The sequence below is a fragment of the Acipenser ruthenus genome, chromosome 2 (assembly GCF_902713425.1).
Source record: "Acipenser ruthenus chromosome 2, fAciRut3.2 maternal haplotype, whole genome shotgun sequence".
NCBI lineage: Eukaryota > Metazoa > Chordata > Actinopteri > Acipenseriformes > Acipenseridae > Acipenser > Acipenser ruthenus.
The window spans coordinates 9,526,837-9,539,185 of NC_081190.1; positions in this window are offsets into that span (position 1 = coordinate 9,526,837).

Sequence of the window (12,349 nt, forward strand, 5' to 3'; positions counted from 1 at the left end):
TAAATTATGTGTGAAACATTATATATACAGTATGTATGTATATATATATATATATATATATATATATATATATATGTGTATATATATATATATATATATATATATATATAATATATAATTTTAATTCATCCATGCGTATTTCTGTCTTTAGAACGAAAGTCTCCTCAGATCTTGTAAAATAACTGACTTTTCAATGTACATGCATCATCCTTTGTAGGTCGTGACCCCTCTTTTGAAATGATTACTTGCTGAAATACCTGGTCTCCCCAATTTAGTTTTACATGTAGGATTAATTTAAAAATAGAAAGCAGTTTCACAAACTCTAGTGTATGTATGTACATATCTGATTGGGTGTGTGCGGTGTCAATCATTGGAGAAGTGACTCAAAACCACTTCTGTGGCAGTCAGGTGGTACACAGTGGCAGCCAAAACCAGCTGTACAAATGCAGAAGAATCGCTCGATAAAACTGAAGTCAATATGATATACGGTTTAACCTGTCCTGCATCTTCTGCACACTAGAGGGCAATCTCTGAATAGAAACTGGTTTGTCACAGATTACGGCTGAAATAGTGTTTCACCAGCAGGTGTAAATAAGAGGTTGGGTAGGGGTGTCCCCAAATAATCATTCTGTATCTTACATGGGTGAGAAGTTATTTTATATTTGTTGCTTCAATATTTAAGTTTTTTATTGTTAATCATAGATCAACAATTACACTATGTAAGACAATTTTTGTTCCTGGGTAGTAAGTGTTATTTCCTAATTGCTTATGCCTCAAAAGTATAGAAAATGGCTATTATTCCCCACAAACTTTGCTTTTGTGACCAGGACAGTGATATTTTGAAATGTACCTATTTCCAATGAGAAAACGGGCGAATTTGTGTCTTTTCGTTCATATAAAGTCAGAAAAAAACAACATATGAATCCAAATTAACATGTATTTATACTAAAGTAATACAAAAATGACTACAAAAGATTTAGAAGTGAGTAGTTTTTCGAGATTTACGATTATACTGTAAATCACTTTCATGAATCAGCCCCCAAATGTAGTCTCCCATCATGTTCTCGTTATACTGTCCTTGGTAGCGGCGTTCAAAGTCCAGTATATCCTGGTGGAAGCGCTCGCCTTGCTTCTCCGAGTACGCTCCCATGTTCTCCTTGAATTTATCAAGATGAGCATCAAGGATATGGACTTTGAGGGACATCCTACAGCCCATTGTGCCGTAGTTCTTCACCAGAGTCTCAACCAGCTCCACATTGTTTTCGGCCTTGTGATTGCCCAGGAAACCCCGAACCACTGCGACAAAGCTGTTTATCAGTTTGGGGTTGTTTTACTGGCAATTGTGATTGATGTTGGTTACAGTATTAGCTGTATAGTAGATGATATGGTCCAGTGATGCTGCCTTAAAACAGAACTACACAAAAATGCTTCTTAGGTCTTGATTTTATTAATTTTGCCCCTAAATTCGTCCTAATAAGAGCGCTCTATATTAAACCAGGACAGGTAGCACTCCTAGTACAGATACTGTGCTGTTGATGTTCTCAGGATTGTTTAACAAAGAGATTCTTTTTTAAAACCGATTTTAGCAGAAATATTCATGTTGTTATCTTTGTTGTTGGTGAAGGATATATTCACTTCTGGTGCTGAATACCAGCATGCGAATGGATCGCACATTTACAGTCATTAGGCTTTCTAGAATATGCTTCTTTGCAGTGTGAATTTAGTTATTGTTCCTATTTTAAGAAGGTATTAGTGTAAGTGTGGAAACATTACTTGTGTGTATAGGTACCATAGGGGACGCATTGCGGTGTGCTACACACGGGATGCTTGTTACATATGTGGGTTACATGTGTATCATAAGTAGGGATGCACCCAATCCAAGTTTTGGGGATTTGGACGAATACCGAATCCATCTCAAGATTCGTACGAATACCGAATCCTACAAAAATTGTCAAGAAAACTGAAGGAAACTCTTCAATGAAAAACAGACTGGCAGCTACTAGCAAGGGACGCGCGCGCACAATCTATTGTTTTGAGCCTTTTAGTTAATAGTATTTTTATTACCGAATGGAAATATATCCCTGATTTCAGTTTGAAACTTACACAATTTACCACTGTCACCCTCCCACCACAACAGAAATGTCAAAATACAGAACGGTTTACTTTACCGTTACAAGAAAGGAGAGCTGCATCTTTGCCATAACCCACTATTTTCTTTTATGACGTGTCATCAACTGATCTGAGAGCTATGAGGAAAAAAATTACCATGAGTGACCAGAATCTCCCTGCGAAATAAAACCCACGTTGATTTAAAAGCACAGTGTGTGTAACACCTATCAAATAGGCTACGAAACAGTTTTAAAATTATTTTAATAAAACACAGCAGTTTCAAATGATTAATCTTGTATTGGCACATTACAATAACGTAAAATGCAATTTACTAAAGCATATTGTTCAACAACATTTTGCACATCTGACAGTTGTAAAGTTACAAAAAAATATATTTCTGTGCACCAAGTTTTTATTTTCTATCTCAGTATGATCTCTAGAACACGTTTCACAGACAAAGCAACAAAGCACAAAAGTCTACAACAGTTTGCCGTTACTATATATTACAGGTTTACTGCATAACTTTACTCCATGAAAAGTGTGATGTGAATGTGCTGTTGCATACGGGGGTGGGGTATGTTTACATTCAGCAGCTGCGTGATGTGTTTGATGCATGCACCACCAGTAATTTAGAGAGTTGAGAGCCGCGACAGTGTTTCTCAAACGTGATCTTATTAAATTAATAAATACAACAGTTACGTTCAGTACCGGATTTGTGTCTTTTATTTGAAGAAAAACTGCACACATTGGAGGGATGTATTAAAATCGATGTGTGTTTGGGCGGATGTAGGATTCAGATTCGGTTCACCGAATCCTAAGCAATCCGAACCCTGCTCAAAAAGTAGGTATTCGGGCCGAATTCGAAACCTTGATTTATGGTTGAGAAAAAAATACAGCTGAAACAAAAGAATTTGAAAAATGTACAGTTTATGCTTAATTAAAATATTGTATATATCAATAAAATGTAAAGTATGATTGATCCTACTTAGTATAATTCTGCTTTTAGTATAGGAGAGGATCTTGGTGTGTGGGGTGTCTGTAAGATGAGAGCACTTGGGTATATAACGGTACTTAAACAACATTAACAAGGCATGGAAAATAGAAGGGTGCATGTAGACTATTAGCATCCTATCAACTATCAAGTAACTACCTTGTACTGTATCTGTCCACTGCAATATGGATTTTCTAGCATGGCTGCACATGTGCAGTACTACCAGTCAGCAGTGACAGTGTTGTCATTTATTAGGACTGTTAAGAGCTTACCATCAGATATGGTCTTTGCTTTGTTTCCATTGTCCTTCACACCTGTGTGGTGTCATCAATGTGCAACAGCAGCAGTGCATTACTGTGTAACATGATAGCATGCTTTATACCGAGTGAGAAGTGATCAGTCAGTCACCATAGAAAATCCAGGCTGGGGCGGGATGGGTTTCTTTGTAAACTGTAACCATTTAAAAAAAAAATTGAATTGAGCTCCTTGCTGCTGCTGTCGCACATCAGTCTGCTTACAACCTTGAGCAAGGATATTTCACAGGACGTCAAGAGCCATTTTCATACAGACAGCTTTGTTGTCAGCCTATTGTCAATCGCACAATGAACTGTGGGCTAATTCCTTGTTAAAGTTTTCTGCTGTTTTTAGAATGTATAATAAATTGGTATCTTGGAAGCCTACTATATATATGTGTGTGTGTATGTAATTACTTTACTTAGCCCTCAGTAGACCTAGATGTTTGAGTATAGATACCATTGTTCATTCAGTTGAGAATTCAGTGCACTGACGCTCTGCATTCAGAGTGCAGCCCTGTCAGCACACACATACATGCGCAATGCATCTCCACCATAATAAAATGGTATATCTTATTGTAAATGCCAACCATATTTTGGGCTTTGCAACATAATGTACAGTACAGTGATTGCTGTACTGCTTACTGGACAGCTGTGTGTGTGTTTTTTAGACAATATGAATAAGAAGTACTATTACAAATTCACATTGAGCTCTTGAACTGGAGTGCTGAGGTGTCCAAGTCACATTGATGGGGAATTGCATACAGTGAGATGAAAGCTACTGTGCTATACAACTGATGTGTAATAAAATAGGATGGAATTCATTTTCATTCTCTTGTGTTTTTCTTCATTTGTATGTGTGCTTGTGTATGGAGGGGTTCTTATGATTTAGGTATGGATGCATGTAGCCTCATATTCTCCTTATTATATTATAGATACAAAGATTTGGAAATGCCTGCTATAACAATGTCAGGGTGGTCCTGATTCAACGTGACGGTTCTGCAAGGTATTCAAATTGTTCTGGAGGGATTTGAGATCTTTCACAATGATCTGCACTGCTAAATCCATTCAGAGACCTTCGCCAGGGAGCGCACGTTTATTCTTGCCACTAGGTGTCACTGTACAACAAGTCACTTGGGGCCATGACGTTTAGCTATAAAGTAATCAGCACCCCTGTGTGTAATTCAGATTAAAAATAAATTTAGAGAGTTAATGTTGATGCGTTAAATGAACTGTGATTGAAGAGCAAGTATTTAGGTAGGTGATTGATGAATGTGCTGCTGTTTTATTTAGACTTTCAGAGAACATAAGAAAGGTTACAAACGAGAGGAGGCGATTAGGCCCATCTTGCTTGTTTGGTTGTTTAGCGTATTGATCCCAGAATCTCATCAAGCAGCTTCTTGAAGGATCCTAGGGTGTCAGCTTCAACAACATTACTGGGGAGTTGGTTCCAGACTCCCACAATTCTCTGTGTAAAAAAGTGCCTCCTATTTTCTCTTCTGAATGGCCCTTTATCTAATCATTTGTGACCCCTGGTCCTTGTTTCTTTTTTCAGGTCAAAAAAAGTCCCCTGGGTCGACATTGTCAATACCTTTTAGAATTTTGAATGCTTGAATCAGATCACAGCATAGTCTTCTTTGTTCAAGACTGAATAGATTAAATTCTTTTAGCCTGTGTGCATACGACATGCCTTTTAAACCCGGAATAATTCTGGTCGCTCTTCTTTGCACTCTTTCTAGAGCAGCAATATCCTTTTTGTAGCGAGGTGACCAGAACTGAACACAATATTCTAGATGAGGTCTTACTAATGCATTGTAAAGTGTTAACATTACTTCCCTTGATTTAAATTAAACACTTTTCACTATATATCTGATAATTTTGTTGGCCTTTTTTATAGCTTCCCCACATTGTCTAGATGAAGACATTTCTGAGTCAACATAAACTCATAGATCATTTTCATAGATTCTTTCTTCAATTTCAGTATCTCCAATATGGTATTTATAATGCACATTGTTATTGCCTGCGTGCAGTACCTTACACTTTTCTCTATTAAATGTAATTTGCCATGTGTCTGCCCAGTTCTGAATGCTGTCTAGATCATTTTGAGTGACCTTTGCTGCTGCAGCTGTGTTTGCCACTCTTAAATCATTAATGTAGATTAGGAATAGCAGAGGACCTAATACAGAACAGATGTGGGAAATCCGAGAAAACCCAACAGAGCTCAACCAAGTTTGTGTAAAGTGCCGCACCATCCAGGACTTGCTTCAGCGATTAAGCCTGCTAGAAAAGGAGCTGGAGGAAATGAGACAGCAACAGGAGCTCGAGGAGCTGACACACCCACAATTCATGGAAGTCTGCACCCCTAGCAGACTGAAAGCCACCAGGGAGATGGAAGAGAGTCGAAACAGCTGGGTTCAGATAGGCAGAAGCAGGGAAAAAAAGAAACTTCGTCAAACACAACCACCAGAAATCCAAACATCCAACAAATTTGAGCCACTTCAACATTTAGATGACCAAAACCAACATCACGAGAATGAAAGAAACAACACCCAGGACCCTATAAACAGTGCTGACCAGGCAGCAAAAAGAAGGGAGGTCATGATTGTTGGGGACTCCATACTGAGAAACACAGCAAGTTCAGTTCGCAGTTTGGACCCCCTTACTACAACAGTGTGCTGCCTTCCAGGAGCCTCAGTCAAGCACATCACTGAGAATGTGGACAGGCTCCTAGAACGAACAGGAGATGACCCGGTAGTAGTCGTCCACATTGGTACAAACAACATTGGAAGAGACAGGCCAAGATCCCTGCAAAACAAATTCAGAGAGCTAGGAAGGAAATTAAAAGACAAGACCAAAACTGTGGTCTTTTCTGGGATACTGCCGGCGTCTTGCAAAGGACCATATGGACAGCTGGAAATACAAAATCAAAATGCATGGCTGAAATCGTGGTGCACACAGGAAGGCTTCACCTTTCTTGAACATTGGAGCACATTCTACAACAAGGACTATCTATACAGGTGGGACGGACTGCACTTAAACAGAAAGGGAACCAATCTACTCGGAGAAAGGATCCTTCAGGCGGTCCAGAAGCATTTAAACTAGAAAGGAAGGGGGGAGAAAACAAAAAAACAGAAGGGAGATCACATCAAAACAAGGGCAACAACTCAGGTAAGACCACTATTAAATGTATTTATCTTAATGCTAGAAGTCTCAGAAACAAAATGTTAGAACTTGAAGCTACAGCACTAACAAGCAACTACGATGTGATAGGTGTTACAGAAACTTGGTTGTCTGAGAGTGATGGAGACGAATATAATATTAGTGGGTACACACTGTATAGGAAAGACAGGCAGGACAGAAGAGGCGGAGGGGTAGCGCTATACATAAGAAATAGCCTTGAAGCCCAGGTGTTAAATCAGGACAAAGAAAACAATGCAGAATCAATATGGGTCAGAATAATGGACACAAATTCAAAGGGCATAATAATAGGAGCATGCTATAGACCGCCAAATTCAGACGCTGAGCAAAATAATCTGTTATACAATGACATTCGAAATGCGTGTAGAAAAGGAGAAGCCATACTAATGGGGGATTTCAACTTCCCCTGTATAAAATGGGAAAACCCGATGGGGGGCACGACGGACGAAATTGAAATGGTGGAAATGACAAATGACTGCTTCCTAACGGAATTTGTCAAGGCACCGACTAGAGGGGAGGCATGCCTTGACTTAGTCTTTTCAAATAATGAAGACAGAATAACTAAAACAGAGGTCAGAGAGCCATTGGCAAACTCAGACCACAACATGGTCTCATTTGAAGTATTTTTTAAAACCCCAAAAGTAATGACTAAAGCTAAGGTTTACAATTTTAGAAAAGCAAACTACGAAGGTATGAAACAGAGACTAACAGAAGTAGATTGGAGTAAAATAGAGAAAACATCCACAGAAAAAGGGTGGCTGTTTTTTAAAAATGTAGTACTAGAGGCACAAAACAATTACATCCCAAAAGTAGACAAATCTAAATCTAAAACAAAATGGCCAAAATGGTTTAATAGATCAATTAAAAAAAATATTCAGCGAAAAAAGGCACTTTACAGAGCGTTTAAAAGGGACCAAAAACAAAGCACACAGAAAGAGTACTTGGAACTGCAAACACAAGTCAAAAAGGAAGTTAGAAAGGCCAAGAGAGAGATAGAAATCAATATTGCTAAGGGGGCTAAAACCAATTCCAAAATGTTTTTCCAATATTATAACAGCAAGAGAACATTCAAAGAGGAGGTTAAATGTCTAAGAGACACAAATGGCAAAATCATAGATGAAGAAAAAAAAATAGCAAATATATTAAATGATTACTTTTCACAGGTTTTTACAAAGGAGGACACGGACAACATGCCCCACATGTCGACCTGTTCCTATCCAGTTTTAAATAACTTTAGCATAACAGAGGCAGAAGTGTTAAAGGGACTAGGAGCTCTTAAAATAAACAAATCCCCTGGGCCGGATGAGATCCTCCCAATAGTACTCAAAGAAATGAAAGAAGTTATTTACAAGCCGCTAACCAAGATCATGCAACAGTCTCTTGACACAGGGGTTGTACCAACAGACTGGAAAATAGCAAATGTAATACCAATCCACAAAAAGGGAGACAAAACCGAACCAGGTAACTACAGACCAATAAGCCTGACTTCTATTATATGTAAACTTATGGAAACTATAATAAGATCCAAAATGGAAAATTACTTATATGGTAACAATATCCTGGGAGACAGCCAGCATGGTTTTAGGAAAGGGAGATCATGTCTAACTAACCTACTTGACTTTTTTGAGGATGCAACATTGAAAATGGATAACTGCAAAGCATACGACATGGTTTATTTAGATTTCCAGAAAGCTTTTGACAAAGTCCCGCATAAAAGATTAATTCTCAAACTGAACGCAGTAGGGATTCAAGGAAATGCATGCACATGGATTAGGGAGTGGTTAACATGTAGAAAACAGAAAGTACTGATTAGAGGAGAAACCTCGAAATGGAGTGAGGTAACCAGTGGTGTACCACAGGGATCAGTATTAGGTCCTCTGCTATTCCTAATCTACATTAATGATTTAGACTCTGATATAGTAAGCAAACTCGTTAAATTTGCAGACGACACAAAAATAGGAGGAGTGGCAGACACTGTTGAAGCAGCAAAGGTCATTCAAAATGATCTAGACAGCATTCAAAATTGGGCAGACACATGGCAAATGAAATTTAATAGAGAAAAGTGTAAAGTATTGCATGCAGGCAATAAAAATGTGCATTATAAATATCATATGGGAGATACTGAAATTGAAGAAGGGAACTATGAAAAAGACCTAGGAGTTTATGTTGACTCAGAAATGTCTTCATCTAGACAATGTGGGGAAGCTATAAAAAAGGCTAACAAGATGCTTGGATATATTGTGAGAAGTGTTGAATTTAAATCAAGGGAAGTAATGTTAAAACTCTACAATGCATTAGTAAGACCTCACCTAGAATATTGTGTTCAGTTCTGGTCACCTCGTTACAAAAAGGATATTGCTGCTCTAGAAAGAGTGCAAAGAAGAGCAACCAGAATTATCCCGGGTTTAAAAGGCATGTCGTATGCAGACAGGCTAAAAGAATTGAATCTGTTCAGTCTTGAACAAAGAAGACTACGCGGCGATCTGATTCAAACATTCAAAATCCTAAAAGGTATAGACAATGTCAACCCGGGGGACTTCTTTGACTTGAAAAAAGAAAAAAGGACCAGGGGTCATAAATGGAGATTAGATAAAGGGGCATTCAGAACAGAAAATAGGAGGCACTTTTTTACACAGAGAATTGTGAGGGTCTGGAACCAACTCCCCAGTAATGTTGTTGAAGCTGACACCCTGGGATCCTTCAAGAAGCTGCTTGATGAGATTCTGGGATCAATAAGCTACTAACAACCAAACGAGCAAGATGGGCTGAATGGCCTCCTCTCGTTTGTAAACTTTCTTATGTTCTTATGTTCTTATGTTCTTACTGATTCCTGTGGTACTCCACTGGTTACCTCGCTCCATTTTGAGGTTTCTCCTTTAATCAGTACTTTCTGGGTTTTTTTTATGCAGGACTTTGTCAACAGCTTTCTGGAAATCTAAATAAACCATGTCATATGCTTTGCAATTATCCATTGTCCAACATATTTATTCAGGTTTTTTTGCCTTCAATTCCCTTGCAAACTTTTACTGGAACCTCTCTTAGCCGCAAGGATGACTATTATGTTAAGTTTAAAAAAATGTGTACAGTGAAATTCTCCTTTACTGTCTTTACCACGTTAAAACTGCAGACACTGTATAAAACACTGATCCTGCTGTCCCCTGTTTCAGTGTGAAGGGCTGTGGCAATGTGCCCCGCCCCTGTGTGCATTTGTGTGTTATGTGTTGTATGTTGCGTGTGTTAATGTTGGTGTATAGTCATTGGTACACGGGATATAAACGGGTCTGTGTTTCACGTGTGATTTAAAAATGTAGATTTATATTTAGGCACGGGATTGCACTTCACGTGCATTTAAAGTATGTAATAATATGTGAGCACGGGGTTGCACATAATGAATTCACGTGCTGGGATTCAAGTGAATAATTAATTAGTAATTGAATCCCAGCACAACAGTATATATAGAGACACGTAGCTCTCACTCGGGGTTGGGTGTTCGTGAGTGGAGAACGGGAGAGAGAGAGAGAGAAAAAAGTTAAAATAATAATAGTAAGTGTTTTCACTCACCGTGTTTGTTTGTCTCCGTGCACCGTTTGTTAAGTGTCTGTTCGTTTTTGTTTACCTGTTTATTTTGGCCGCAAGTGCCGTGTCCTGTTTTGTGTTCTGTTTTAACCTTTTATTTTGATTAATAAACGCTGAGTGCTACCATTTGCACTCAGCTTCTCATCACCACCGTCTGTCTGTGTGTTTCTCTCTCTCTGGTCTGAGTTCCTCCCTGCAGCCAGCCTGTCACAAGGGCACATCATGTAAAAGTACAACCTTCTTTAAAAAATTCATTTTGAAACTTATCTGGAGTCGCAAAGGTGTTTTGCGACCTGTTTTTCCCTCTGCCGCTTTTGAAAATAAGGCTGTGTGCATCAAAATAGCCCATCTTAACAATAGAAGGGGCTGTAAAACATGACAAAAGTATTTGGAAACATTTTATATTCAAATAAGTCTATATTCACTTTCAGTTCACCACAAGTACCCTCTAAGAAAGGTATGTTCGTGAATAATACAAAATAACTAAAATAACTAGTTATTTTCACATTTGTGAAATTCATATTGTAAAAATACTTTACAAGTTTCTGATATTTTTTTTTTCTTTAAGTTTACATGTTGTGTTGTTTTTAGCAATAATGAAATACAGTAGTTTCAGATCTTTTGGTGCCAATTTAATTTCTTTAAAAAATATTTCCATTGATAGTTGAGTATTCTATATGATACAAATAGTTTAAAACAATTACAAAAAAAAATTAAAGAATCACATCCTCGTTTCATTTTACCTTTCTTTAAGAAAATATCTAAATAAGCTGCCTTAGAGGCAGGATAAATCTCTTTTTAATTTGGTGACCTCTTATTTTTATTTCTGTGTTAAATGTATTTTGAAGAAGTATATTTTATCCTGCAAAGTTTAAGAAAAAAAAAGAGACAATGGAGTAGGCCTACTCATATTTAAGATTAATGCTATCTGTTGCATACGTGTGATAGCTATATAAGGGATTGTGGCAAAGTGCCCCGCCCCTGTGTGCATTTGTGTGTTTTGTGTATGTATGCGTGCGTATGTTAATGTTGGTGTATAGATTGGTACACGGGATATAAACGGGTCTGTGTTTCACGTATATTTAAATAGTATATTTGTATTTAGGCACGGGATTGCACATCACGCACGTGCATTTAAAATATAATGTGTGGCACGGGGTTGCACGTAATGAATTCACGTGCTGGGATTCAAGTGAAAAATTAATTAGTAATTGAATCCCAGCACAACAGTATATATAGATGCACGTTTCTTTCACTCAGGGTTGGGTGTTCGAGAGTGGAGAACGGGTGAGGAGAAGTAGGAAAGTAAAGTGAAAGAGATCGTAAATAGAAGTGTTTGTACTCACCGTGTTTGTTTGTCTCCGTGCACCGTTTGTTAAGTGTTTAGTCCGTTTTGTTTATATGTTTCTTTTGGCTACCAGTGCCGTGTCCTGTTTTTGTCTGTTCAAACCTTTTATTTTCTGTGCTGTTTTATTAAATGCTGAGCGAAACCATTCGCTCAGCTCCACCAAAACCCCAAGTCTCTGTCTGTTTGTGTTCCTGTTTTCTGGTCTGACGCCACCCACTCTGGCCGTCTTTGTGACACGTGGTGTCCTGCGTGGGATCGACAGCGCCTCCAGGACTCAGGCCAGAGCAGGAACCGCAGTTTGGATTTAAAGAAAAGAAAAAAAAAAAAAAAAAAAAAATGGCAGAAGACGCCATCAAAGTGCGGGACTGGATGCTGGAGAATGCTGGGCTGGAGGCCCAGTCTCTGCCCATAGTCGTCCAGGCCCTGTGGATGATGGACAGTGAGAGATGGGAGGCCTATCAGGAGGAACACACCCCAAACACCTTGGAGGAGGGTGTGGAGTTTGTCCTCAACTACCTGGAGGCAACCATAAATGGAACAGCAGCCCAGGTAGCAGGACCACCAGCAGAGGAGTACCTGCTGTCCCCATCTCCACCAGCAGAGGGTGAGTACCTGCTGTCCCCATCTCCACCAGCAGAGGGTGAGTACCTGCTGTCCCCATCTCCACCAGCAGAGGGTGAATGCCTGCTGGTTTTGCCTCCACAGCCCAAATGGGAGGAGCCTGAGCATCCACAGCCCAAATGGGAGGAGCCCAAGCGGAAGGAGCCCGAATGTCCTACGCCTGAGTGGGAGGAGCCCGAACGTCCTACGCCTGAGTGGGAGGAGCCCGAACGT